Source organism: Martes martes (genome assembly GCF_963455335.1).
Source record: "Martes martes genome assembly, chromosome: 11".
NCBI lineage: Eukaryota > Metazoa > Chordata > Mammalia > Carnivora > Mustelidae > Martes > Martes martes.
The window spans coordinates 15,920,129-15,946,956 of record NC_137899.1 but is presented as its reverse complement, the minus strand read 5'-3'; positions in this window follow the sequence as shown (position 1 = coordinate 15,946,956).

Here is a 26,828-nt window from a genome sequence, read left to right as displayed (position 1 = left end):
CGCACCGCCCGGGCCCTGGGACGGGGAGCCTGTGGGGGGACTGTCCCCGCGCCGTCCCCGGCCGCGCCTGCCACCCAGAACGCTGCCCCACCCTGGAGGGAGACGGGGGCCGACGGCCCGCTGCTCCAGGGAGCGGTTTCTGCGCGTTCAGGGCCTGGCGCCTGGGAGCCCCCCCAAGGCTGCCCCAGGGACTGCTGGCCGAGGCCCTGCTGTCGCCCTGGGCCTCGAGGCCCAGGACAGGGCTGCCTTCTGCCCAGACTGCTGGCTCAGACCGGAGCACGCGACCCTGCCCTCGTCGTCCCCCCGTGTCTCCTTAGCAGCCAGGCTTCCGGCGCCGGGCCCCGTGAGTGGGTGACACTTGTCCCCACCCCCCGACCCACTCGGGCTCAGACGGCAGGCTCTCCTGCTTGGCCTCACTTGCCCCAGCGCAATGCCAACGGCTCGGCTGCCCTGCCGGGGCGGCGTGCTGCGCTCTCCCCAGACATGCTCCTGGGGACCGAGGGGACAGGCGTGTCCCTTTTCTGAAGGCCGGTCCCCCAGGCGCGACCGGGCTCCTGTCTGGGGCAGGCGGGATGTCCCGGCAAGGAGGCGTTCACTCCGGGGTAGTTTCTGCCAGAGCGCTGCTGAGCACTCGGCTGCGGCACCCAGCAGCAGCGCACAGACACGACCCTGATTCCCCAGCGAAGGCAGAGCTTTCGCCTAGGTTTTCCGCACGAAGCGGACCGCGCCTCGCTGCTGCTTCCTCGCTCCGGCTTTGGGCGTTCGCTCTCTCGCGTCAGGGGAGAAGTGTTGCGGGAGAGTCGGTGCTTCTGGGGCCTCGCTTCCCGGGGCCCAGGTGCGGACCCTGGGCTCCCAGGGCCTCGCCGATGTCGGGAGACGCGGCCTCCTCCTTGCAGCAGCGTGTGTCGCCCGGGGTGGCCCCTCTGCGCAGACGGCCTTCTCCCGGGCTCGCCGGGGCCTGGCCTCTTCCTCTCGCGTTCAGGCCGACTCGGGAAGAGGCCTGCGGCGTCCCGCGCAGAGAGGAGAGGCTCCAGGAGCACTGCGCACCGCCCGGGCCCTGGGACGGGGAGCCTGTGGGGGGACTGTCCCCGCGCCGCCCCGGCCGCGCCTGCCACCCAGAACGCTGCCCCACCCTGGAGGGAGACGGGGGCCGACGGCCCGCTGCTCCAGGGAGCGGTTTCTGCGCGTTCAGGGGCTGGCGCCTGGGAGCCCCCCCAAGGCTGCCCCAGGGACTGGTGGCCGAGGCCCTGCTGTCGCCCTGGGCCTCGAGGCCCAGGACAGGCCTGCCTTCTGCCCAGACTGCTGGCTCAGACCGGAGCACGCGACCCTGCCCTCGTCGTCCCCCCGTGTCTCCTTAGCAGCCAGGCTTCCGGCGCCGGGCCCCGTGAGTGGGTGACACTTGTCCCCACCCCCCGACCCACTCGGGCTCAGACGGCAGGCTCTCCTGCTTGGCCTCACTTGCCCCAGCGCAATGCCAACGGCTCGGCTGCCCTGCCGGGGCGGCGTGCTGCGCTCTCCCCAGACATGCTCCTGGGGACCGAGGGGACAGGCGTGTCCCTTTTCTGAAGGCCGGTCCCCCAGGCGCGACCGGGCTCCTGTCTGGGGCAGGCGGGATGTCCCGGCAAGGAGGCGTTCACTCCGGGGTAGTTTCTGCCAGAGCGCTGCAGAGCACTCGGCTGCGGCACCCAGCAGCAGCCCACAGACCCGACCCTGATTCCCCAGCGAAGGCAGAGCTTTCGCCTAGGTTTTCCGCACGAAGCGGACCGCGCCTCGCTGCTGCTTCCTCGCTCCGGGTTTGGGCGTTCGCTCTCTCGCGACAGGGGAGAAGAGTTGCGGGAGAGTCGGTGCTTCTGGGGCCTCGCTTCCCGGGGCCCAGGTGCGGACCCTGGGCTCCCAGGGCCTCGCCGATGTCGGGAGACGCGGCCTCCTCCTTGCAGCAGCGTGTGTCGCCCGGGGTGGCCCCTCTGCGCAGACGGCCTTCTCCCGGGCTCGCCGGGGCCTGGCCTCTTCCTCTCGCGTTCAGGCCGACTCGGGAAGAGGCCTGCGGCTTCCCGCGCAGCGAGGAGAGGCTCCAGGAGCACTGCGCACCGCCCGGGCCCTGGGACGGGGAGCCTGTGGGGGGACTGTCCCCGCGCCGTCCCCGGCCGCGCCTGCCACCCAGAACGCTGCCCCACCCTGGAGGGAGACGGGGGCCGACGGCCCGCTGCTCCAGGGAGCGGTTTCTGCGCGTTCAGGGCCTGGCGCCTGGGAGCCCCCCCAAGGCTGCCCCAGGGACTGCTGGCCGAGGCCCTGCTGTCGCCCTGGGCCTCGAGGCCCAGGACAGGGCTGCCTTCTGCCCAGACTGCTGGCTCAGACCGGAGCACGCGACCCTGCCCTCGTCGTCCCCCCGTGTCTCCTTAGCAGCCAGGCTTCCGGCGCCGGGCCCCGTGAGTGGGTGACACTTGTCCCCACCCCCCGACCCACTCGGGCTCAGACGGCAGGCTCTCCTGCTTGGCCTCACTTGCCCCAGCGCAATGCCAACGGCTCGGCTGCCCTGCCGGGGCGGCGTGCTGCGCTCTCCCCAGACATGCTCCTGGGGACCGAGGGGACAGGCGTGTCCCTTTTCTGAAGGCCGGTCCCCCAGGCGCGACCGGGCTGTCTGGGGCAGGCGGGATGTCCCGGCAAGGAGGCGTTCACTCCGGGGTAGTTTCTGCCAGAGCGCTGCTGAGCACTCGGCTGCGGCACCCAGCAGCAGCGCACAGACACGACCCTGATTCCCCAGCGAAGGCAGAGCTTTCGCCTAGGTTTTCCGCACGAAGCGGACCGCGCCTCGCTGCTGCTTCCTCGCTCCGGCTTTGGGCGTTCGCTCTCTCGCGTCAGGGGAGAAGTGTTGCGGGAGAGTCGGTGCTTCTGGGGCCTCGCTTCCCGGGGCCCAGGTGCGGACCCTGGGCTCCCAGGGCCTCGCTGATGTCGGGAGACGCGGCCTCCTCCTTGCAGCAGCGTGTGTCGCCCGGGGTGGCCCCTCTGCGCAGACGGCCTTCTCCCGGGCTCGCCGGGGCCTGGCCTCTTCCTCTCGCGTTCAGGCCGACTCGGGAAGAGGCCTGCGGCGTCCCGCGCAGAGAGGAGAGGCTCCAGGAGCACTGCGCACCGCCCGGGCCCTGGGACGGGGAGCCTGTGGGGGGACTGTCCCCGCGCCGCCCCGGCCGCGCCTGCCACCCAGAACGCTGCCCCACCCTGGAGGGAGACGGGGGCCGACGGCCCGCTGCTCCAGGGAGCGGTTTCTGCGCGTTCAGGGGCTGGCGCCTGGGAGCCCCCCCAAGGCTGCCCCAGGGACTGGTGGCCGAGGCCCTGCTGTCGCCCTGGGCCTCGAGGCCCAGGACAGGCCTGCCTTCTGCCCAGACTGCTGGCTCAGACCGGAGCACGCGACCCTGCCCTCGTCGTCCCCCCGTGTCTCCTTAGCAGCCAGGCTTCCGGCGCCGGGCCCCGTGAGTGGGTGACACTTGTCCCCACCCCCCGACCCACTCGGGCTCAGACGGCAGGCTCTCCTGCTTGGCCTCACTTGCCCCAGCGCAATGCCAACGGCTCGGCTGCCCTGCCGGGGCGGCGTGCTGCGCTCTCCCCAGACATGCTCCTGGGGACCGAGGGGACAGGCGTGTCCCTTTTCTGAAGGCCGGTCCCCCAGGCGCGACCGGGCTCCTGTCTGCGGCCGGCGGGATGTCCCGGCAAGGAGGCGTTCACTCCGGGGTAGTTTCTGCCAGAGCGCTGCAGAGCACTCGGCTGCGGCACCCAGCAGCAGCCCACAGACCCGACCCTGATTCCCCAGCGAAGGCAGAGCCTTCGCCTAGGTTTTCCGCACGAAGCGGACCGCGCCTCGCTGCTGCTTCCTCGCTCCGGCTTTGGGCGTTCGCTCTCTCGCGTCAGGGGAGAAGTGTTGCGGGAGAGTCGGTGCTTCTGGGGCCTCGCTTCCTGGGGCCCAGGTGCGGACCCTGGGCTCCCAGGGCCTCGCCGATGTCGGGAGACGCGGCCTCCTCCGTGCAGCAGCGTGTGTCGCCCGTGGTGGCCCCTCTGCAGAGATGGCCTTCTCCCGGGCTCGCCCGGGCCTGGCCTCTTCCTCTCGCGTTCAGGCCGACTCGGGAAGAGGCCTGCGGCTTCCCGCGCAGCGAGGAGAGGCTCCAGGAGCACTGCGCACCGCCCGGGCCCTGGGACGGGGAGCCTGTGGGGGGACTGTCCCCGCGCCGTCCCCGGCCGCCCCTGCCACCCAGAACGCTGCCCCACCCTGGAGGGAGACGGGGGCCGACGGCCCGCTGCTCCAGGGAGCGGTTTCTGCGCGTTCAGGGGCTGGCGCCTGGGAGCCCCCCCAAGGCTGCCCCAGGGACTGCTGGCCGAGGCCCTGCTGTCGCCCTGGGCCTCGAGGCCCAGGACAGGCCTGCCTTCTGCCCAGACTGCTGGCTCAGACCGGAGCACGCGCCCCTGCCCTCGTCGTCCCCCCGTGTCTCCTTAGCAGCCAGGCTTCCGGCGCCGGGCCCCGTGAGTGGGTGACACTTGTCCCCACCCCCCGACCCACTCGGGCTCAGACGGCAGGCTCTCCTGCTTGGCCTCACTTGCCCCAGCGCAATGCCAACGGCTCGGCTGCCCTGCCGGGGCGGCGTGCTGCGCTCTCCCAGACATGCTCCTGGGGACCGAGGGGACAGGCGTGTCCCTTTTCTGAAGGCCGGTCCCCCAGGCGCGACCGGGCTCCTGTCTGGGGCAGGCGGGATGTCCCGGCAAGGAGGCGTTCACTCCGGGGTAGTTTCTGCCAGAGCGCTGCAGAGCACTCGGCTGCGGCACCCAGCAGCAGCCCACAGACCCGACCCTGATTCCCCAGCGAAGGCAGAGCTTTCGCCTAGGTTTTCCGCACGAAGCGGACCGCGCCTCGCTGCTGCTTCCCCGCTCCGGCTTTGGGCGTTCGCTCTCTCGCGTCAGGGGAGAAGTGCTGCGGGAGAGTCGGTGCTTCTGGGGCCTCGCTTCCCGGGGCCCAGGTGCGGACCCTGGGCTCCCAGGGCCTCGCCGATGTCGGGAGACGCGGCCTCCTCCTTGCAGCAGCGTGTGTCGCCCGGGGTGGCCCCTCTGCGCAGACGGCCTTCTCCCGGGCTCGCCGGGGCCTGGCCTCTTCCTCTCGCGTTCAGGCCGACTCGGGAAGAGGCCTGCGGCTTCCCGCGCAGCGAGGAGAGGCTCCAGGAGCACTGCGCACCGCCCGGGCCCTGGGACGGGGAGCCTGTGGGGGGACTGTCCCCGCGCCTTCCCCGGCCGCCCCTGCCACCCAGAACGCTGCCCCACCCTTGAGGGAGACGGGGGCCGACGGCCGGCTGCTCCAGGGAGCGGTTTCTGCGCGTTCAGGGGCTGGCGCCTGGGAGCCCCCCCAAGGGTGCCCCAGGGACTGCTGGCCGAGGCCCTGCTGTCGCCCTGGGCCTCGAGGCCCAGGACAGGCCTGCCTTCTGCCCAGACTGCTGGCTCAGACCGGAGCATGCGCCCCTGCCCTCATCATCCCCCCGTGTCTCCTTGGCAGCCAGGCTTCCGGCGCCGGGCCCCGTGAGTGGGTGACACTTGTCCCCACCCCCCGACCCACTCGGGCTCAGACGGCAGGCTCTCCTGCTTGGCCTCACTTGCCCCAGCGCAATGCCAACGGCTCGGCTGCCCTGCCGGGGCGGCGTGCTGCGCTCTCCCCAGACATGCTCCTGGGGACCGAGGGAACAGGCGTGTCCCTTTTCTGAAGGCCGGTCCCCCAGGCGCGACCGGGCTCCTGTCTGGGGCAGGCGGGATGTCCCGGCAAGGAGGCGTTCACTCCGGGGTAGTTTCTGCCAGAGCGCTGCTGAGCACTCGGCTGCGGCACCCAGCAGCAGCGCACAGACACGACCCTGATTCCCCAGCGAAGGCAGAGCTTTCGCCTAGGTTTTCCGCACGAAGCGGACCGCGCCTCGCTGCTGCTTCCTCGCTCCGGCTTTGGGCGTTCGCTCTCTCGCGTCAGGGGAGAAGTGTTGCGGGAGAGTCGGTGCTTCTGGGGCCTCGCTTCCCGGGGCCCAGGTGCGGACCCTGGGCTCCCAGGGCCTCGCCGATGTCGGGAGACGCGGCCTCCTCCTTGCAGCAGCGTGTGTCGCCCGGGGTGGCCCCTCTGCGCAGACGGCCTTCTCCCGGGCTCGCCGGGGCCTGGCCTCTTCCTCTCGCGTTCAGGCCGACTCGGGAAGAGGCCTGCGGCGTCCCGCGCAGAGAGGAGAGGCTCCAGGAGCACTGCGCACCGCCCGGGCCCTGGGACGGGGAGCCTGTGGGGGGACTGTCCCCGCGCCGTCCCCGGCCGCGCCTGCCACCCAGAACGCTGCCCCACCCTGGAGGGAGACGGGGGCCGACGGCCCGCTGCTCCAGGGAGCGGTTTCTGCGCGTTCAGGGGCTGGCGCCTGGGAGCCCCCCCAAGGCTGCCCCAGGGACTGGTGGCTGAGGCCCTGCTGTCGCCCTGGGCCTCGAGGCCCAGGACAGGCCTGCCTTCTGCCCAGACTGCTGGCTCAGACCGGAGCACGCGCCCCTGCCCTCATCATCCCCCCGTGTCCCCTTGGCAGCCAGGCTTCCGGCGCCGGGCCCCATGAGTGGGTGACACTTGTCCCCACCCCCCGACCCACTCGGGCTCAGACGGCAGGCTCTCCTGCTTGGCCTCACTTGCCCCAGCGCAATGCCAACGGCTCGGCTGCCCTGCCGGGTTGGCGTGCTGCGCTCTCCCCAGACATGCTCCTGGGGACCGAGGGGACAGGCGTGTCCCTTTTCTGAAGGCCGGTCCCCCAGGCGCGACCGGGCTCCTGTCTGGGGCAGGCGGGATGTCCCGGCAAGGAGGCGTTCACTCCGGGGTAGTTTCTGCCAGAGCGCTGCTGAGCACTCGGCTGCGGCACCCAGCAGCAGCTCACAGACACGACCCTGATTCCCCAGCGAAGGCAGAGCTTTCGCCTAGGTTTTCCGCACGAAGCGGACCGCGCCTCGCTGCTGCTTCCTCGCTCCGGGTTTGGGCGTTCGCTCTCTCGCGACAGGGGAGAAGAGTTGCGGGAGAGTCGGTGCTTCTGGGGCCTCGCTTCCCGGGGCCCAGGTGCAGACCCTGGGCTCCCAGGGCCTCGACGATGTCGGGAGACGTGGCCTCCTCCGTGCAGCAGCGTGTGTCGCCCGGGGTGGCCCCTCTGCGCAGACGGCCTTCTCCCGGGCTCGCCGGGGCCTGGCCTCTCCCTCTCGCGTTCAGGCCGACTCGGGAAGAGGCCTGCGGCTTCCCGCGCAGCGAGGAGAGGCTCCAGGAGCACTGCGCACCGCCCGGGCCCTGGGACGGGGAGCCTGTGGGGGGACTGTCCCCGCGCCTTCCCCGGCCGCCCCTGCCACCCAGAACGCTGCCCCACCCTGGAGGGAGACGGGGGCCGACGGCCCGCTGCTCCAGGGAGTGGTTTCTGCGCTTTCAGGTGCTGGCGCCTGGGAGCCCCCCCAAGGCTGCCCCAGGGACTGCTGGCGAGGCCCTGCTGTCGCCCTGGGCCTCGAGGCCCAGGACGGGCCTGCCTTCTGCCCAGACTGCTGGCTCAGACCGGAGCACGCTCCCCTGCCCTCATCATCCCCCCGTGTCTCCTTGGCAGCCAGGCTTCCGGCGCCGGGCCCCGTGAGTGGGTGACACTTGTCCCCACCCCCCGACCCACTCGGGCTCAGACGGCAGGCTCTCCTGCTTGGCCTCACTTGCCCCAGCGCAATGCCAATGGCTCGGCTGCCCTGCCGGGTTGGCGTGCTGCGCTCTCCCCAGACATGCTCCTGGGGACTGAGGGGACAGGCGTGTCCCTTTTCTGAAGGCCGGTCCCCCAGGCGCGACCGGGCTCCTGTCTGGGGCAGGCGGGATGTCCCGGCAAGGAGGCGTTCACTCCGGGGTAGTTTCTGCCAGAGCGCTGCTGAGCACTCGGCTGCGGCACCCAGCAGCAGCCCACAGACCCGACCCTGATTCCCCAGCGAAGGCAGAGCTTTCGCCTAGGTTTTCCGCACGAAGCGGACCGCGCCTCGCTGCTGCTTCCTCGCTCCGGCTTTGGGCGTTCGCTCTCTCGCGTCAGGGGAGAAGTGTTGCGGGAGAGTCGGTGCTTCTGGGGCCTCGCTTCCCGGGGCCCAGGTGCGGACCCTGGGCTCCCAGGGCCTCGCCGATGTCGGGAGACGCGGCCTCCTCCTTGCAGCAGCGTGTGTCGCCCGGGGTGGCCCCTCTGCGCAGACGGCCTTCTCCCGGGCTCGCCGGGGCCTGGCCTCTTCCTCTCGCGTTCAGGCCGACTCGGGAAGAGGCCTGCGGCTTCCCGCGCAGCGAGGAGAGGCTCCAGGAGCACTGCGCACCGCCCGGGCCCTGGGACGGGGAGCCTGTGGGGGGACTGTCCCCGCGCCTTCCCCGGCCGCCCCTGCCACCCAGAACGCTGCCCCACCCTGGAGGGAGACGGGGGCCGACGGCCGGCTGCTCCAGGGAGCGGTTTCTGCGCTTTCAGGGGCTGGCGCCTGGGAGCCCCCCCAAGGCTGCCCCAGGGACTGCTGGCCGAGGCCCTGCTGTCGCCCTGGGCCTCGAGGCCCAGGACGGGCCTGCCTTCTGCCCAGACTGCTGGCTCAGACCGGAGCACGCGCCCCTGCCCTCATCATCCCCCCGTGTCTCCTTGGCAGCCAGGCTTCCGGCGCCGGGCCCCGTGAGTGGGTGACACTTGTCCCCACCCCCCGACCCACTCGGGCTCAGACGGCAGGCTCTCCTGCTTGGCCTCACTTGCCCCAGCGCAATGCCAACGGCTCGGCTGCCCTGCCGGGTTGGCGTGCTGCGCTCTCCCCAGACATGCTCCTGGGGACCGAGGGGACAGGCGTGTCCCTTTTCTGAAGGCCGGTCCCCCAGGCGCGACCGGGCTCCTGTCTGGGGCAGGCGGGATGTCCCGGCAAGGAGGCGTTCACTCCGGGGTAGTTTCTGCCAGAGCGCTGCTGAGCACTCGGCTGCGGCACCCAGCAGCAGCCCACAGACCCGACCCTGATTCCCCAGCGAAGGCAGAGCTTTCGCCTAGGTTTTCCGCACGAAGCGGACCGCGCCTCGCTGCTGCTTCCTCGCTCCGGCTTTGGGCGTTCGCTCTCTCGCGTCAGGGGAGAAGTGTTGCGGGAGAGTCGGTGCTTCTGGGGCCTCGCTTCCCGGGGCCCAGGTGCGGACCCTGGGCTCCCAGGGCCTCGCCGATGTCGGGAGACGCGGCCTCCTCCTTGCAGCAGCGTGTGTCGCCCGGGGTGGCCCCTCTGCGCAGACGGCCTTCTCCCGGGCTCGCCGGGGCCTGGCCTCTTCCTCTCGCGTTCAGGCCGACTCGGGAAGAGGCCTGCGGCTTCCCGCGCAGCGAGGAGAGGCTCCAGGAGCACTGCGCACCGCCCGGGCCCTGGGACGGGGAGCCTGTGGGGGGACTGTCCCCGCGCCTTCCCCGGCCGCCCCTGCCACCCAGAACGCTGCCCCACCCAGGAGGGAGACGGGGGCCGACGGCCCGCTGCTCCAGGGAGCGGTTTCTGCGCTTTCAGGGGCTGGCGCCTGGGAGCCCCCCCAAGGCTGCCCCAGGGACTGCTGGCCGAGGCCCTGCTGTCGCCCTGGGCCTCGAGGCCCAGGACGGGCCTGCCTTCTGCCCAGACTGCTGGCTCAGACCGGAGCACGCGCCCCTGCCCTCATCATCCCCCCGTGTCTCCTTGGCAGCCAGGCTTCCGGCGCCGGGCCCCGTGAGTGGGTGACACTTGTCCCCACCCCCCGACCCACTCGGGCTCAGACGGCAGGCTCTCCTGCTTGGCCTCACTTGCCCCAGCGCAATGCCAACGGCTCGGCTGCCCTGCCGGGTTGGCGTGCTGCGCTCTCCCCAGACATGCTCCTGGGGACCGAGGGGACAGGCGTGTCCCTTTTCTGAAGGCCGGTCCCCCAGGCGCGACCGGGCTCCTGTCTGCGGCCGGCGGGATGTCCCGGCAAGGAGGCGTTCACTCCGGGGTAGTTTCTGCCAGAGCGCTGCAGAGCACTCGGCTGCGGCACCCAGCAGCAGCCCACAGACCCGACCCTGATTCCCCAGCGAAGGCAGAGCCTTCGCCTAGGTTTTCCGCACGAAGCGGACCGCGCCTCGCTGCTGCTTCCTCGCTCCGGCTTTGGGCGTTCGCTCTCTCGCGTCAGGGGAGAAGTGTTGCGGGAGAGTCGGTGCTTCTGGGGCCTCGCTTCCTGGGGCCCAGGTGCGGACCCTGGGCTCCCAGGGCCTCGCCGATGTCGGGAGACGCGGCCTCCTCCGTGCAGCAGCGTGTGTCGCCCGTGGTGGCCCCTCTGCAGAGATGGCCTTCTCCCGGGCTCGCCCGGGCCTGGCCTCTTCCTCTCGCGTTCAGGCCGACTCGGGAAGAGGCCTGCGGCTTCCCGCGCAGCGAGGAGAGGCTCCAGGAGCACTGCGCACCGCCCGGGCCCTGGGACGGGGAGCCTGTGGGGGGACTGTCCCCGCGCCGTCCCCGGCCGCCCCTGCCACCCAGAACGCTGCCCCACCCAGGAGGGAGACGGGGGCCGACGGCCCGCTGCTCCAGGGAGCGGTTTCTGCGCGTTCAGGGGCTGGCGCCTGGGAGCCCCCCCAAGGCTGCCCCAGGGACTGCTGGCCGAGGCCCTGCTGTCGCCCTGGGCCTCGAGGCCCAGGACAGGCCTGCCTTCTGCCCAGACTGCTGGCTCAGACCGGAGCACGCGCCCCTGCCCTCGTCGTCCCCCCGTGTCTCCTTAGCAGCCAGGCTTCCGGCGCCGGGCCCCGTGAGTGGGTGACACTTGTCCCCACCCCCCGACCCACTCGGGCTCAGACGGCAGGCTCTCCTGCTTGGCCTCACTTGCCCCAGCGCAATGCCAACGGCTCGGCTGCCCTGCCGGGGCGGCGTGCTGCGCTCTCCCAGACATGCTCCTGGGGACCGAGGGGACAGGCGTGTCCCTTTTCTGAAGGCCGGTCCCCCAGGCGCGACCGGGCTCCTGTCTGGGGCAGGCGGGATGTCCCGGCAAGGAGGCGTTCACTCCGGGGTAGTTTCTGCCAGAGCGCTGCAGAGCACTCGGCTGCGGCACCCAGCAGCAGCCCACAGACCCGACCCTGATTCCCCAGCGAAGGCAGAGCTTTCGCCTAGGTTTTCCGCACGAAGCGGACCGCGCCTCGCTGCTGCTTCCCCGCTCCGGCTTTGGGCGTTCGCTCTCTCGCGTCAGGGGAGAAGTGCTGCGGGAGAGTCGGTGCTTCTGGGGCCTCGCTTCCCGGGGCCCAGGTGCGGACCCTGGGCTCCCAGGGCCTCGCCGATGTCGGGAGACGCGGCCTCCTCCTTGCAGCAGCGTGTGTCGCCCGGGGTGGCCCCTCTGCGCAGACGGCCTTCTCCCGGGCTCGCCGGGGCCTGGCCTCTTCCTCTCGCGTTCAGGCCGACTCGGGAAGAGGCCTGCGGCTTCCCGCGCAGCGAGGAGAGGCTCCAGGAGCACTGCGCACCGCCCGGGCCCTGGGACGGGGAGCCTGTGGGGGGACTGTCCCCGCGCCTTCCCCGGCCGCCCCTGCCACCCAGAACGCTGCCCCACCCTGGAGGGAGACGGGGGCCGACGGCCCGCTGCTCCAGGGAGCGGTTTCTGCGCGTTCAGGGGCTGGCGCCTGGGAGCCCCCCCAAGGCTGCCCCAGGGACTGCTGGCCGAGGCCCTGCTGTCGCCCTGGGCCTCGAGGCCCAGGACGGGCCTGCCTTCTGCCCAGACTGCTGGCTCAGACCGGAGCACGCGCCCCTGCCCTAGTCGTCCCCCCGTGTCTCCTTAGCAGCCAGGCTTCCGGCGCCGGGCCCCGTGAGTGGGTGACACTTGTCCCCACCCCCCGACCCACTCGGGCTCAGACGGCAGGCTCTCCTGCTTGGCCTCACTTGCCCCAGCGCAATGCCAACGGCTCGGCTGCCCTGCCGGGGCGGCGTGCTGCGCTCTCCCCAGACAGGCTCCTGGGGCCCGAGGGGACAGGCGTGTCCCTTTTCTGAAGGCTGATCCTCTAGGCAGGACCGGGCTCCAGTCTGGGGCAGGCGGGATGTCCGGCAAGGAGGCGTTCACTCCGGGGTAGTTTCTGCCAGAGCGCTGCAGAGCGCTCGGCTGCGGCAACCAGCAGCAGCCCACAGACCCGACCCTGATTCCCCAGCGAAGGCAGAGCTTTCGCCGAGGTTTTCGGCACGAAGCGGACCGCGCCTCGCTGCTGCTTCCTCGCTCCGGCTTTGGGCGTTCGCTCTCTCGCGACAGGGGAGAAGTGTTGCGGGAGAGTCGGTGCTTCTGGGGCCTCGCTTCCCGGGGCCCAGGTGCGGACCCTGGGCTCCCAGGGCCTCGCCGATATCGGGAGACGCGGCCTCCTCCGTGCAGCAGCGTGTGTCGCCCGGGGTGGCCCCTCTGAGCAGACGGCCTTCTACCGGGCTCGCCGGGGCCTGGCCTCTTCCTCTCGCGTTCAGGCCGACTCGGGAAGAGGCCCGCGTCTTCCCGTGCAGAGAGGAGAGGCTCCAGGAGCACTGCGCACCGCCCGGGCCCTGGGACGGGGAGCCTGTGGGGGGACTGTCCCCGCGCCGCCCCGGCCGCGCCTGCCACCCAGAACGCTGCCCCACCCTGGAGGGAGACGGGGGCCGACGGCCCGCTGCTCCAGGGAGCGGTTTCTGCGCGTTCAGGGGCTGGCGCCTGGGAGCCCCCCCAAGGCTGCCCCAGGGACTGGTGGCCGAGGCCCTGCTGTCGCCCTGGGCCTCGAGGCCCAGGACAGGCATGCCTTCTGCCCAGACTGCTGGCTCAGACCGGAGCACGCGACCCTGCCCTCGTCGTCCCCCCGTGTCTCCTTAGCAGCCAGGCTTCCGGCGCCGGGCCCCGTGAGTGGGTGACACTTGTCCCCACCCCCCGACCCACTCGGGCTCAGACGGCAGGCTCTCCTGCTTGGCCTCACTTGCCCCAGCGCAATGCCAACGGCTCGGCTGCCCTGCCGGGGCGGCGTGCTGCGCTCTCCCCAGACATGCTCCTGGGGACCGAGGGGACAGGCGTGTCCCTTTTCTGAAGGCCGGTCCCCCAGGCGCGACCGGGCTCCTGTCTGGGGCAGGCGGGATGTCCCGGCAAGGAGGCGTTCACTCCGGGGTAGTTTCTGCCAGAGCGCTGCAGAGCACTCGGCTGCGGCACCCAGCAGCAGCCCACAGACCCGACCCTGATTCCCCAGCGAAGGCAGAGCTTTCGCCTAGGTTTTCCGCACGAAGCGGACCGCGCCTCGCTGCTGCTTCCTCGCTCCGGGTTTGGGCGTTCGCTCTCTCGCGACAGGGGAGAAGAGTTGCGGGAGAGTCGGTGCTTCTGGGGCCTCGCTTCCCGGGGCCCAGGTGCGGACCCTGGGCTCCCAGGGCCTCGCCGATGTCGGGAGACGCGGCCTCCTCCTTGCAGCAGCGTGTGTCGCCCGGGGTGGCCCCTGTGCGCAGACGGCCTTCTCCCGGGCTCGCCGGGGCCTGGCCTCTTCCTCTCGCGTTCAGGCCGACTCGGGAAGAGGCCTGCGGCTTCCCGCGCAGCGAGGAGAGGCTCCAGGAGCACTGCGCACCGCCCGGGCCCTGGGACGGGGAGCCTGTGGGGGGACTGTCCCCGCGCCATCCCCGGCCGCGCCTGCCACCCAGAACGCTGCCCCACCCTGGAGGGAGACGGGGGCCGACGGCCCGCTGCTCCAGGGAGCGGTTTCTGCGCGTTCAGGGCCTGGCGCCTGGGAGCCCCCCCAAGGCTGCCCCAGGGACTGCTGGCCGAGGCCCTGCTGTCGCCCTGGGCCTCGAGGCCCAGGACAGGCCTGCCTTCTGCCCAGACTGCTGGCTCAGACCGGAGCACGCGCCCCTGCCCTCGTCGTCCCCCCGTGTCTCCTTAGCATCCAGGCTTCCGGCGCCGGGCCCCGTGAGTGGGTGACACTTGTCCCCACCCCCCGACCCACTCGGGCTCAGACGGCAGGCTCTCCTGCTTGGCCTCACTTGCCCCAGCGCAATGCCAACGGCTCGGCTGCCCTGCCGGGGCGGCGTGCTGCGCTCTCCCCAGACATGCTCCTGGGGACCGAGGGGACAGGCGTGTCCCTTTTCTGAAGGCCGGTCCCCCAGGCGCGACCGGGCTCCTGTCTGGGGCAGGCGGGATGTCCCGGCAAGGAGGCGTTCACTCCGGGGTAGTTTCTGCCAGAGCGCTGCTGAGCACTCGGCTGCGGCACCCAGCAGCAGCGCACAGACACGACCCTGATTCCCCAGCGAAGGCAGAGCTTTCGCCTAGGTTTTCCGCACGAAGCGGACCGCGCCTCGCTGCTGCTTCCTCGCTCCGGCTTTGGGCGTTCGCTCTCTCGCGTCAGGGGAGAAGTGTTGCGGGAGAGTCGGTGCTTCTGGGGCCTCGCTTCCCGGGGCCCAGGTGCGGACCCTGGGCTCCCAGGGCCTCGCCGATGTCGGGAGACGCGGCCTCCTCCTTGCAGCAGCGTGTGTCGCCCGGGGTGGCCCCTCTGCGCAGACGGCCTTCTCCCGGGCTCGCCGGGGCCTGGCCTCTTCCTCTCGCGTACAGGCCGACTCGGGAAGAGGCCTGCGGCGTCCCGCGCAGAGAGGAGAGGCTCCAGGAGCACTGCGCACCGCCCGGGCCCTGGGACGGGGAGCCTGTGGGGGGACTGTCCCCGCGCCGCCCCGGCCGCGCCTGCCACCCAGAACGCTGCCCCACCCTGGAGGGAGACGGGGGCCGACGGCCCGCTGCTCCAGGGAGCGGTTTCTGCGCGTTCAGGGGCTGGCGCCTGGGAGCCCCCCCAAGGCTGCCCCAGGGACTGGTGGCCGAGGCCCTGCTGTCGCCCTGGGCCTCGAGGCCCAGGACAGGCCTGCCTTCTGCCCAGACTGCTGGCTCAGACCGGAGCACGCGACCCTGCCCTCGTCGTCCCCCCGTGTCTCCTTAGCAGCCAGGCTTCCGGCGCCGGGCCCCGTGAGTGGGTGACACTTGTCCCCACCCCCCGACCCACTCGGGCTCAGACGGCAGGCTCTCCTGCTTGGCCTCACTTGCCCCAGCGCAATGCCAACGGCTCGGCTGCCCTGCCGGGGCGGCGTGCTGCGCTCTCCCCAGACATGCTCCTGGGGACCGAGGGGACAGGCGTGTCCCTTTTCTGAAGGCCGGTCCCCCAGGCGCGACCGGGCTCCTGTCTGGGGCAGGCGGGATGTCCCGGCAAGGAGGCGTTCACTCCGGGGTAGTTTCTGCCAGAGCGCTGCAGAGCACTCGGCTGCGGCACCCAGCAGCAGCCCACAGACCCGACCCTGATTCCCCAGCGAAGGCAGAGCTTTCGCCTAGGTTTTCCGCACGAAGCGGACCGCGCCTCGCTGCTGCTTCCTCGCTCCGGGTTTGGGCGTTCGCTCTCTCGCGACAGGGGAGAAGAGTTGCGGGAGAGTCGGTGCTTCTGGGGCCTCGCTTCCCGGGGCCCAGGTGCAGACCCTGGGCTCCCAGGGCCTCGCCGATGTCGGGAGACGCGGCCTCCTCCTTGCAGCAGCGTGTGTCGCCCGGGGTGGCCCCTGTGCGCAGACGGCCTTCTCCCGGGCTCGCCGGGGCCTGGCCTCTTCCTCTCGCGTTCAGGCCGACTCGGGAAGAGGCCTGCGGCTTCCCGCGCAGCGAGGAGAGGCTCCAGGAGCACTGCGCACCGCCCGGGCCCTGGGACGGGGAGCCTGTGGGGGGACTGTCCCCGCGCCGTCCCCGGCCGCGCCTGCCACCCAGAACGCTGCCCCACCCTGGAGGGAGACGGGGGCCGACGGCCCGCTGCTCCAGGGAGCGGTTTCTGCGCGTTCAGGGCCTGGCGCCTGGGAGCCCCCCCAAGGCTGCCCCAGGGACTGCTGGCCGAGGCCCTGCTGTCGCCCTGGGCCTCGAGGCCCAGGACAGGGCTGCCTTCTGCCCAGACTGCTGGCTCAGACCGGAGCACGCGACCCTGCCCTCGTCGTCCCCCCGTGTCTCCTTAGCAGCCAGGCTTCCGGCGCCGGGCCCCGTGAGTGGGTGACACTTGTCCCCACCCCCCGACCCACTCGGGCTCAGACGGCAGGCTCTCCTGCTTGGCCTCACTTGCCCCAGCGCAATGCCAACGGCTCGGCTGCCCTGCCGGGGCGGCGTGCTGCGCTCTCCCAGACATGCTCCTGGGGACCGAGGGGACAGGCGTGTCCCTTTTCTGAAGGCCGGTCCCCCAGGCGCGACCGGGCTCCTGTCTGGGGCAGGCGGGATGTCCCGGCAAGGAGGCGTTCACTCCGGGGTAGTTTCTGCCAGAGCGCTGCAGAGCACTCGGCTGCGGCACCCAGCAGCAGCCCACAGACCCGACCCTGATTCCCCAGCGAAGGCAGAGCTTTCGCCTAGGTTTTCCGCACGAAGCGGACCGCGCCTCGCTGCTGCTTCCCCGCTCCGGCTTTGGGCGTTCGCTCTCTCGCGTCAGGGGAGAAGTGCTGCGGGAGAGTCGGTGCTTCTGGGGCCTCGCTTCCCGGGGCCCAGGTGCGGACCCTGGGCTCCCAGGGCCTCGCCGATGTCGGGAGACGCGGCCTCCTCCTTGCAGCAGCGTGTGTCGCCCGGGGTGGCCCCTCTGCGCAGACGGCCTTCTCCCGGGCTCGCCGGGGCCTGGCCTCTTCCTCTCGCGTTCAGGCCGACTCGGGAAGAGGCCTGCGGCTTCCCGCGCAGCGAGGAGAGGCTCCAGGAGCACTGCGCACCGCCCGGGCCCTGGGACGGGGAGCCTGTGGGGGGACTGTCCCCGCGCCTTCCCCGGCCGCCCCTGCCACCCAGAACGCTGCCCCACCCTGGAGGGAGACGGGGGCCGACGGCCCGCTGCTCCAGGGAGCGGTTTCTGCGCGTTCAGGGGCTGGCGCCTGGGAGCCCCCCCAAGGCTGCCCCAGGGACTGCTGGCCGAGGCCCTGCTGTCGCCCTGGGCCTCGAGGCCCAGGACGGGCCTGCCTTCTGCCCAGACTGCTGGCTCAGACCGGAGCACGCGCCCCTGCCCTAGTCGTCCCCCCGTGTCTCCTTAGCAGCCAGGCTTCCGGCGCCGGGCCCCGTGAGTGGGTGACACTTGTCCCCACCCCCCGACCCACTCGGGCTCAGACGGCAGGCTCTCCTGCTTGGCCTCACTTGCCCCAGCGCAATGCCAACGGCTCGGCTGCCCTGCCGGGGCGGCGTGCTGCGCTCTCCCCAGACAGGCTCCTGGGGACCGAGGGGACAGGCGTGTCCCTTTTCTGAAGGCTGATCCTCTAGGCAGGACCGGGCTCCAGTCTGGGGCAGGCGGGATGTCCGGCAAGGAGGCGTTCACTCCGGGGTAGTTTCTGCCAGAGCGCTGCAGAGCGCTCGGCTGCGGCAACCAGCAGCAGCCCACAGACCCGACCCTGATTCCCCAGCGAAGGCAGAGCTTTCGCCGAGGTTTTCGGCACGAAGCGGACCGCGCCTCGCTGCTGCTTCCTCGCTCCGGCTTTGGGCGTTCGCTCTCTCGCGACAGGGGAGAAGTGTTGCGGGAGAGTCGGTGCTTCTGGGGCCTCGCTTCCCGGGGCCCAGGTGCGGACCCTGGGCTCCCAGGGCCTCGCCGATATCGGGAGACGCGGCCTCCTCCGTGCAGCAGCGTGTGTCGCCCGGGGTGGCCCCTCTGAGCAGACGGCCTTCTACCGGGCTCGCCGGGGCCTGGCCTCTTCCTCTCGCGTTCAGGCCGACTCGGGAAGAGGCCCGCGTCTTCCCGTGCAGAGAGGAGAGGCTCCAGGAGCACTGCGCACCGCCCGGGCCCTGGGACGGGGAGCCTGTGGGGGGACTGTCCCCGCGCCGCCCCGGCCGCGCCTGCCACCCAGAACGCTGCCCCACCCTGGAGGGAGACGGGGGCCGACGGCCCGCTGCTCCAGGGAGCGGTTTCTGCGCGTTCAGGGGCTGGCGCCTGGGAGCCCCCCCAAGGCTGCCCCAGGGACTGGTGGCCGAGGCCCTGCTGTCGCCCTGGGCCTCGAGGCCCAGGACAGGCATGCCTTCTGCCCAGACTGCTGGCTCAGACCGGAGCACGCGACCCTGCCCTCGTCGTCCCCCCGTGTCTCCTTAGCAGCCAGGCTTCCGGCGCCGGGCCCCGTGAGTGGGTGACACTTGTCCCCACCCCCCGACCCACTCGGGCTCAGACGGCAGGCTCTCCTGCTTGGCCTCACTTGCCCCAGCGCAATGCCAACGGCTCGGCTGCCCTGCCGGGGCGGCGTGCTGCGCTCTCCCCAGACATGCTCCTGGGGACCGAGGGGACAGGCGTGTCCCTTTTCTGAAGGCCGGTCCCCCAGGCGCGACCGGGCTCCTGTCTGGGGCAGGCGGGATGTCCCGGCAAGGAGGCGTTCACTCCGGGGTAGTTTCTGCCAGAGCGCTGCAGAGCACTCGGCTGCGGCACCCAGCAGCAGCCCACAGACCCGACCCTGATTCCCCAGCGAAGGCAGAGCTTTCGCCTAGGTTTTCCGCACGAAGCGGACCGCGCCTCGCTGCTGCTTCCTCGCTCCGGGTTTGGGCGTTCGCTCTCTCGCGACAGGGGAGAAGAGTTGCGGGAGAGTCGGTGCTTCTGGGGCCTCGCTTCCCGGGGCCCAGGTGCGGACCCTGGGCTCCCAGGGCCTCGCCGATGTCGGGAGACGCGGCCTCCTCCTTGCAGCAGCGTGTGTCGCCCGGGGTGGCCCCTGTGCGCAGACGGCCTTCTCCCGGGCTCGCCGGGGCCTGGCCTCTTCCTCTCGCGTTCAGGCCGACTCGGGAAGAGGCCTGCGGCTTCCCGCGCAGCGAGGAGAGGCTCCAGGAGCACTGCGCACCGCCCGGGCCCTGGGACGGGGAGCCTGTGGGGGGACTGTCCCCGCGCCATCCCCGGCCGCGCCTGCCACCCAGAACGCTGCCCCACCCTGGAGGGAGACGGGGGCCGACGGCCCGCTGCTCCAGGGAGCGGTTTCTGCGCGTTCAGGGCCTGGCGCCTGGGAGCCCCCCCAAGGCTGCCCCAGGGACTGCTGGCCGAGGCCCTGCTGTCGCCCTGGGCCTCGAGGCCCAGGACAGGCCTGCCTTCTGCCCAGACTGCTGGCTCAGACCGGAGCACGCGCCCCTGCCCTCGTCGTCCCCCCGTGTCTCCTTAGCATCCAGGCTTCCGGCGCCGGGCCCCGTGAGTGGGTGACACTTGTCCCCACCCCCCGACCCACTCGGGCTCAGACGGCAGGCTCTCCTGCTTGGCCTCACTTGCCCCAGCGCAATGCCAACGGCTCGGCTGCCCTGCCGGGGCGGCGTGCTGCGCTCTCCCCAGACATGCTCCTGGGGACCGAGGGGACAGGCGTGTCCCTTTTCTGAAGGCCGGTCCCCCAGGCGCGACCGGGCTCCTGTCTGGGGCAGGCGGGATGTCCCGGCAAGGAGGCGTTCACTCCGGGGTAGTTTCTGCCAGAGCGCTGCTGAGCACTCGGCTGCGGCACCCAGCAGCAGCGCACAGACACGACCCTGATTCCCCAGCGAAGGCAGAGCTTTCGCCTAGGTTTTCCGCACGAAGCGGACCGCGCCTCGCTGCTGCTTCCTCGCTCCGGCTTTGGGCGTTCGCTCTCTCGCGTCAGGGGAGAAGTGTTGCGGGAGAGTCGGTGCTTCTGGGGCCTCGCTTCCCGGGGCCCAGGTGCGGACCCTGGGCTCCCAGGGCCTCGCCGATGTCGGGAGACGCGGCCTCCTCCTTGCAGCAGCGTGTGTCGCCCGGGGTGGCCCCTCTGCGCAGACGGCCTTCTCCCGGGCTCGCCGGGGCCTGGCCTCTTCCTCTCGCGTACAGGCCGACTCGGGAAGAGGCCTGCGGCGTCCCGCGCAGAGAGGAGAGGCTCCAGGAGCACTGCGCACCGCCCGGGCCCTGGGACGGGGAGCCTGTGGGGGGACTGTCCCCGCGCCGCCCCGGCCGCGCCTGCCACCCAGAACGCTGCCCCACCCTGGAGGGAGACGGGGGCCGACGGCCCGCTGCTCCAGGGAGCGGTTTCTGCGCGTTCAGGGGCTGGCGCCTGGGAGCCCCCCCAAGGCTGCCCCAGGGACTGGTGGCCGAGGCCCTGCTGTCGCCCTGGGCCTCGAGGCCCAGGACAGGCCTGCCTTCTGCCCAGACTGCTGGCTCAGACCGGAGCACGCGACCCTGCCCTCGTCGTCCCCCCGTGTCTCCTTAGCAGCCAGGCTTCCGGCGCCGGGCCCCGTGAGTGGGTGACACTTGTCCCCACCCCCCGACCCACTCGGGCTCAGACGGCAGGCTCTCCTGCTTGGCCTCACTTGCCCCAGCGCAATGCCAACGGCTCGGCTGCCCTGCCGGGGCGGCGTGCTGCGCTCTCCCCAGACATGCTCCTGGGGACCGAGGGGACAGGCGTGTCCCTTTTCTGAAGGCCGGTCCCCCAGGCGCGACCGGGCTCCTGTCTGGGGCAGGCGGGATGTCCCGGCAAGGAGGCGTTCACTCCGGGGTAGTTTCTGCCAGAGCGCTGCAGAGCACTCGGCTGCGGCACCCAGCAGCAGCCCACAGACCCGACCCTGATTCCCCAGCGAAGGCAGAGCTTTCGCCTAGGTTTTCCGCACGAAGCGGACCGCGCCTCGCTGCTGCTTCCTCGCTCCGGGTTTGGGCGTTCGCTCTCTCGCGACAGGGGAGAAGAGTTGCGGGAGAGTCGGTGCTTCTGGGGCCTCGCTTCCCGGGGCCCAGGTGCAGACCCTGGGCTCCCAGGGCCTCGCCGATGTCGGGAGACGCGGCCTCCTCCTTGCAGCAGCGTGTGTCGCCCGGGGTGGCCCCTGTGCGCAGACGGCCTTCTCCCGGGCTCGCCGGGGCCTGGCCTCTTCCTCTCGCGTTCAGGCCGACTCGGGAAGAGGCCTGCGGCTTCCCGCGCAGCGAGGAGAGGCTCCAGGAGCACTGCGCACCGCCCGGGCCCTGGGACGGGGAGCCTGTGGGGGGACTGTCCCCGCGCCGTCCCCGGCCGCGCCTGCCACCCAGAACGCTGCCCCACCCTGGAGGGAGACGGGGGCCGACGGCCCGCTGCTCCAGGGAGCGGTTTCTGCGCGTTCAGGGGCTGGCGCCTGGGAGCCCCCCCAAGGCTGCCCCAGGGACTGGTGGCCGAGGCCCTGCTGTCGCCCTGGGCCTCGAGGCCCAGGACAGGCCTGCCTTCTGCCCAGACTGCTGGCTCAGACCGGAGCACGCGACCCTGCCCTCGTCGTCCCCCCGTGTCTCCTTAGCAGCCAGGCTTCCGGCGCCGGGCCCCGTGAGTGGGTGACACTTGTCCCCACCTCCCGACCCACTCGGGCTCAGACGGCAGGCTCTCCTGCTTGGCCTCACTTGCCCCAGCGCAATGCCAACGGCTCGGCTGCCCTGCCCGGGCGGCGTGCTGCGCTCTCCCCAGACATGCTCCTGGGGACCGAGGGGACAGGCGTGTCCCTTTTCTGAAGGCCGGTCCCCCAGGCGCGACCGGGCTCCTGTCTGGGGCAGGCGGGATGTCCCGGCAAGGAGGCGTTCACTCCGGGGTAGTTTCTGCCAGAGCGCTGCAGAGCACTCGGCTGCGGCACCCAGCAGCAGCCCACAGACCCGACCCTGATTCCCCAGCGAAGGCAGAGCTTTCCCCGAGGTTTTCCGCACGAAGCGGACCGCGCCTCGCTGCTGCTTCCTCGCTCCGGCTTTGGGCGTTCGCTCTCTCGCGACAGGGGAGAAGTGTTGCGGGAGAGTCGGTGCTTCTGGGGCCTCGCTTCCCGGGGCCCAGGTGCGGACCCTGGGCTCCCAGGGCCTCGCCGATGTCGGGAGACGCGGCCTCCTCCTTGCAGCAGCGTGTGTCGCCCGGGGTGGCCCCTGTGCGCAGACGGCCTTCTCCCGGGCTCGCCGGGGCCTGGCCTCTTCCTCTCGCGTTCAGGCCGACTCGGGAAGAGGCCTGCGGCTTCCCGCGCAGCGAGGAGAGGCTCCAGGAGCAATGCGCACCGCCCGGGCCCTGGGACGGGGAGCCTGTGGGGGGACTGTCCCCGCGCCGTCCCCGGCCGCCCCTGCCACCCAGAACGCTGCCCCACCCAGGAGGGAGACGGGGGCCGACGGCCCGCTGCTCCAGGGAGCGGTTTCTGCGCGTTCAGGGGCTGGCGCCTGGGAGCCCCCCCAAGGCTGCCCCAGGGACTGCTGGCCGAGGCCCTGCTGTCACCCTGGGCCTCGAGGCCCAGGACAGGCCTGCCTTCTGCCCAGACTGCTGGCTCAGACCGGAGCACGCGCCCCTGCCCTCGTCGTCCCCCCGTGTCTCCTTAGCATCCAGGCTTCCGGCGCCGGGCCCCGTGAGTGGGTGACACTTGTCCCCACCCCCCGACCCACTCGGGCTCAGACGGCAGGCTCTCCTGCTTGGCCTCACTTGCCCCAGCGCAATGCCAACGGCTCGGCTGCCCTGCCGGGGCGGCGTGCTGCGCTCTCCCCAGACATGCTCCTGTGGACCAAGGGGACAGGCGTGTCCCTTTTCTGAAGGCCTGTCCCCCAGGCGCGACCGGGCTCCTGTCTGGGGCAGGCGGGATGTCCCGGCAAGGAGGCGTTCACTCCGGGGTAGTTTCTGCCAGAGCGCTGCAGAGCACTCGGCTGCGGCACCCAGCAGCAGCCCACAGACCCGACCCTGATTCCCCAGCGAAGGCAGAGCTTTCCCCGAGGTTTTCCGCACGAAGCGGACCGCGCCTCGCTGCTGCTTCCTCGCTCCGGCTTTGGGCGTTCGCTCTCTCGCGACAGGGGAGAAGTGTTGCGGGAGAGTCGGTGCTTCTGGGGCCTCGCTTCCCGGGGCCCAGGTGCGGACCCTGGGCTCCCAGGGCCTCGCCGATGTCGGGAGACGCGGCCTCCTCCTTGCAGCAGCGTGTGTCGCCCGGGGTGGCCCCTGTGCGCAGACGGCCTTCTCCCGGGCTCGCCGGGGCCTGGCCTCTTCCTCTCGCGTTCAGGCCGACTCGGGAAGAGGCCTGCGGCGTCCCGCGCAGCGAGGAGAGGCTCCAGGAGCACTGCGCACCGCCCGGGCCCTGGGACGGGGAGCCTGTGGGGGGACTGTCCCCGCGCCGTCCCCGGCCGCGCCTGCCACCCAGAACGCTGCCCCACCCTGGAGGGAGACGGGGGCCGACGGCCCGCTGCTCCAGGGAGCGGTTTCTGCGCGTTCAGGGCCTGGCGCCTGGGAGCCCCCCCAAGGCTGCCCCAGGGACTGCTGGCCGAGGCCCTGCTGTCGCCCTGGGCCTCGAGGCCCAGGACAGGGCTGCCTTCTGCCCAGACTGCTGGCTCAGACCGGAGCACGCGACCCTGCCCTCGTCGTCCCCCCGTGTCTCCTTAGCAGCCAGGCTTCCGGCGCCGGGCCCCGTGAGTGGGTGACACTTGTCCCCACCCCCCGACCCACTCGGGCTCAGACGGCAGGCTCTCCTGCTTGGCCTCACTTGCCCCAGCGCAATGCCAACGGCTCGGCTGCCCTGCCGGGGCGGCGTGCTGCGCTCTCCCCAGACATGCTCCTGGGGACCGAGGGGACAGGCGTGTCCCTTTTCTGAAGGCCGGTCCCCCAGGCGCGACCGGGCTCCTGTCTGGGGCAGGCGGGATGTCCCGGCAAGGAGGCGTTCACTCCGGGGTAGTTTCTGCCAGAGCGCTGCTGAGCACTCGGCTGCGGCACCCAGCAGCAGCGCACAGACACGACCCTGATTCCCCAGCGAAGGCAGAGCTTTCGCCTAGGTTTTCCGCACGAAGCGGACCGCGCCTCGCTGCTGCTTCCTCGCTCCGGCTTTGGGCGTTCGCTCTCTCGCGTCAGGGGAGAAGTGTTGCGGGAGAGTCGGTGCTTCTGGGGCCTCGCTTCCCGGGGCCCAGGTGCGGACCCTGGGCTCCCAGGGCCTCGCCGATGTCGGGAGACGCGGCCTCCTCCTTGCAGCAGCGTGTGTCGCCCGGGGTGGCCCCTCTGCGCAGACGGCCTTCTCCCGGGCTCGCCGGGGCCTGGCCTCTTCCTCTCGCGTTCAGGCCGACTCGGGAAGAGGCCTGCGGCGTCCCGCGCAGAGAGGAGAGGCTCCAGGAGCACTGCGCACCGCCCGGGCCCTGGGACGGGGAGCCTGTGGGGGGACTGTCCCCGCGCCGCCCCGGCCGCGCCTGCCACCCAGAACGCTGCCCCACCCTGGAGGGAGACGGGGGCCGACGGCCCGCTGCTCCAGGGAGCGGTTTCTGCGCGTTCAGGGGCTGGCGCCTGGGAGCCCCCCCAAGGCTGCCCCAGGGACTGGTGGCCGAGGCCCTGCTGTCGCCCTGGGCCTCGAGGCCCAGGACAGGCCTGCCTTCTGCCCAGACTGCTGGCTCAGACCGGAGCACGCGACCCTGCCCTCGTCGTCCCCCCGTGTCTCCTTAGCAGCCAGGCTTCCGGCGCCGGGCCCCGTGAGTGGGTGACACTTGTCCCCACCCCCCGACCCACTCGGGCTCAGACGGCAGGCTCTCCTGCTTGGCCTCACTTGCCCCAGCGCAATGCCAACGGCTCGGCTGCCCTGCCGGGGCGGCGTGCTGCGCTCTCCCCAGACATGCTCCTGGGGACCGAGGGGACAGGCGTGTCCCTTTTCTGAAGGCCGGTCCCCCAGGCGCGACCGGGCTCCTGTCTGGGGCAGGCGGGATGTCCCGGCAAGGAGGCGTTCACTCCGGGGTAGTTTCTGCCAGAGCGCTGCAGAGCACTCGGCTGCGGCACCCAGCAGCAGCCCACAGACCCGACCCTGATTCCCCAGCGAAGGCAGAGCTTTCGCCTAGGTTTTCCGCACGAAGCGGACCGCGCCTCGCTGCTGCTTCCTCGCTCCGGGTTTGGGCGTTCGCTCTCTCGCGACAGGGGAGAAGAGTTGCGGGAGAGTCGGTGCTTCTGGGGCCTCGCTTCCCGGGGCCCAGGTGCGGACCCTGGGCTCCCAGAGCCTCGCCGATGTCGGGAGACGCGGCCTCCTCCTTGCAGCAGCGTGTGTCGCCCGGGGTGGCCCCTCTGCGCAGACGGCCTTCTCCCGGGCTCGCCGGGGCCTGGCCTCTTCCTCTCGCGTTCAGGCCGACTCGGGAAGAGGCCTGCGGCTTCCCGCGCAGCGAGGAGAGGCTCCAGGAGCACTGCGCACCGCCCGGGCCCTGGGACGGGGAGCCTGTTGGGGGACTGTCCCCGCGCCGCCCCGGCCGCGCCTGCCACCCAGAACGCTGCCCCACCCTGGAGGGAGACGGGGGCCGACGGCCCGCTGCTCCAGGGAGCGGTTTCTGCGCGTTCAGGGGCTGGCGCCTGGGAGCCCCCCCAAGGCTGCCCCAGGGACTGGTGGCCGAGGCCCTGCTGTCGCCCTGGGCCTCGAGGCCCAGGACAGGCCTGCCTTCTGCCCAGACTGCTGGCTCAGACCGGAGCACGCGACCCTGCCCTCGTCGTCCCCCCGTGTCTCCTTAGCAGCCAGGCTTCCGGCGCCGGGCCCCGTGAGTGGGTGACACTTGTCCCCACCCCCCGACCCACTCGGGCTCAGACGGCAGGCTCTCCTGCTTGGCCTCACTTGCCCCAGCGCAATGCCAACGGCTCGGCTGCCCTGCCGGGGCGGCGTGCTGCGCTCTCCCCAGACATGCTCCTGGGGACCGAGGGGACAGGCGTGTCCCTTTTCTGAAGGCCGGTCCCCCAGGCGCGACCGGGCTCCTGTCTGGGGCAGGCGGGATGTCCCGGCAAGGAGGCGTTCACTCCGGGGTAGTTTCTGCCAGAGCGCTGCAGAGCACTCGGCTGCGGCACCCAGCAGCAGCCCACAGACCCGACCCTGATTCCCCAGCGAAGGCAGAGCTTTCCCCGAGGTTTTCCGCACGAAGCGGACCGCGCCTCGCTGCTGCTTCCTCGCTCCGGCTTTGGGCGTTCGCTCTCTCGCGACAGGGGAGAAGTGTTGCGGGAGAGTCGGTGCTTCTGGGGCCTCGCTTCCCGGGGCCCAGGTGCGGACCCTGGGCTCCCAGGGCCTCGCCGATGTCGGGAGACGCGGCCTCCTCCTTGCAGCAGCGTGTGTCGCCCGGGGTGGCCCCTGTGCGCAGACGGCCTTCTCCCGGGCTCGCCGGGGCCTGGCCTCTTCCTCTCGCGTTCAGGCCGACTCGGGAAGAGGCCTGCGGCTTCCCGCGCAGCGAGGAGAGGCTCCAGGAGCACTGCGCACCGCCCGGGCCCTGGGACGGGGAGCCTGTGGGGGGACTGTCCCCGCGCCGTCCCCGGCCGCCCCTGCCACCCAGAACGCTGCCCCACCCAGGAGGGAGACGGGGGCCGACGGCCCGCTGCTCCAGGGAGCGGTTTCTGCGCGTTCAGGGGCTGGCGCCTGGGAGCCCCCCCAAGGCTGCCCCAGGGACTGCTGGCCGAGGCCCTGCTGTCGCCCTGGGCCTCGAGGCCCAGGACAGGCCTGCCTTCTGCCCAGACTGCTGGCTCAGACCGGAGCACGCGCCCCTGCCCTCGTCGTCCCCCCGTGTCTCCTTAGCATCCAGGCTTCCGGCGCCGGGCCCCGTGAGTGGGTGACACTTGTCCCCACCCCCCGACCCACTCGGGCTCAGACGGCAGGCTCTCCTGCTTGGCCTCACTTGCCCCAGCGCAATGCCAACGGCTCGGCTGCCCTGCCGGGGCGGCGTGCTGCGCTCTCCCCAGACATGCTCCTGGGGACCAAGGGGACAGGCGTGTCCCTTTTCTGAAGGCCGGTCCCCCAGGCGCGACCGGGCTCCTGTCTGGGGCAGGCGGGATGTCCCGGCAAGGAGGCGTTCACTCCGGGGTAGTTTCTGCCAGAGCGCTGCAGAGCACTCGGCTGCGGCACCCAGCAGCAGCCCACAGACCCGACCCTGATTCCCCAGCGAAGGCAGAGCTTTCCCCGAGGTTTTCCGCACGAAGCGGACCGCGCCTCGCTGCTGCTTCCTCGCTCCGGCTTTGGGCGTTCGCTCTCTCGCGACAGGGGAGAAGTGTTGCGG